The sequence below is a fragment of the Aplysia californica genome, unplaced genomic scaffold, assembly GCF_000002075.1.
Source record: "Aplysia californica isolate F4 #8 unplaced genomic scaffold, AplCal3.0 scaffold02635, whole genome shotgun sequence".
In the NCBI taxonomy this organism is placed as follows: domain Eukaryota; kingdom Metazoa; phylum Mollusca; class Gastropoda; order Aplysiida; family Aplysiidae; genus Aplysia; species Aplysia californica.
Genome location: NW_004799905.1, coordinates 2,261 through 4,133, shown reverse-complemented (window position 1 = coordinate 4,133; position 1,873 = coordinate 2,261).

Below are 1,873 nucleotides of genomic sequence, written 5' to 3'. Positions count from 1 at the left end.
CGTCATGCTCATACTGTGCCGGAACAACATAGGGGAAACTGCTTCTTTTTCCCCCTCATCCTTACTATCGTCATTTGTTCCTCTACTTTTTTAAAATTGTGTTTGTCATTCTCTTATGAACTGCTTTTTCTGGGGTGCCTTGATAAAAGAAGCAGACTTTAGTGCTATTGAGGCTAGAGAGGCGAGCAGAGTAAGCCTGATTCCCCTTTTGGACTTTTCTGTTGACATCCACCCCTTGGCGCTCATATGACCTTATGCAGTTGCGAGTGCCGTAAAACCTTACTAAAACAAACAAAGATTTAGAATTCGACCAGACTCTCTTTTCTATACCGGTGTCTGTGGTGTAGTAGTAGGGCGCTTGACTTTCGCACGCTGGAGACCCGAGTTCAATTCTCGAATCATCAACCGGTGCCTTGCCAACTGGCGTGGGCGATCCTGGATCTCCACTTCACTCTGTCTTGTGTCGCAGCGATGGTGTCTGTCGTTCTTGCTATTCCCTGCCATGTTGTCAACTTGTCCAGTATCTTTTCCCTCTGTCTGCCTCTGCCTCTCTTTCCATCAAACTTTCCTGTTGTTACAACATTCTCTAATGCTTCTCTCCGTATTGTGTGTCCAATGAACTTTGCCTGTCGCTTTCGTATAGGTGAGGCAGCTTGGTGGAATCAGGCTCTCGTCAATTTTTGGGCATGTAGAGTTATTGGTATCATCTTAAAGCTTGTTCAGTTGTTTTTATTTGGATGAAAAATGTATCCATTTATCTTGAATACAAGTCGAGATATTTCCCGAAAGAAGGAGGTGGGGATCACTTGTTTACAGAAGTAAAAAATAGTAAGAAAATGGCCGCCAAAGATTAGTTATTTCCTTAGCTTAAGAGTCCGTGGTAACTGAAACTTTACAGCTTTTGTGCTTTTAATCAACGGTTTTCAGAAAAATCCATACTGAAATGAGTTTTTTAAAGGGCATGAAGGCGATGAGCCAAAAAAAAAAAATTTGATAAAAATTCACTAACCTGCGGAAAAATGCAAGTTTCTTCACTTATTTAATTATTTTGACGAGAGCCTGATTCCACCACGCTGCCTCACATATTCCCGAATAGACGGAATTGTTTCAAGTATCTCAGTCTTTCTTCTGGGATCTTGCATTCCTCTCATCCGGGCTCTGTCCTGACTGGCAGGATCGGAAGCTTGCTCTCCAAATGATTTAAACTGTGATGATGATTGGGTATTAAAACACCTATACATTTCCCAAAACACACGTTTTTATCTTTTCTTTACAATTGTTGTTGATGGTGCTGTTAGTCCAGTGGGAATTCTAAATCGCCATAATTTCTCGAACGTTGTGTTTATGTCGGTTAAGCCACAACGTTTTAAAAAATATCCGTCAAGATTGTACGTGTCTGACGTGAAAATTGCACAATGTTATGCCATTGATGCTAGCTGATATACTAAGCTGGCTTTTGTCCTGTTCGTGTCACCCACGCTGGTCGTCTCATGAATATTCATGAATGGAGTTGTGAAACCTGGCGTGACGCTTTTAGAATGTAGATTGAGTGAAATTTTTAGTCTCGGAAGTGAGATTCAAACAACATTTCTAAAAAAATATGAACTAAAAAAAAAGAGTCATCCCGAGATATTGACAAGTAACAGACAGATAGCCAAGCCCCTAAGCTCCCTTTTTTGCTTTCGGAACTCACACACACACACACACACACACACACACACACACACACACACACACACATACACACATGCGCACGCACACATACACACAGCACACACAGACGCCTGCACACACACGCCTTTATGTTCACTTCAACAGATAATGAGCAAGCTTAGTGATAAAACAGCAATCAAAACCATCCTCTCTTTCACAG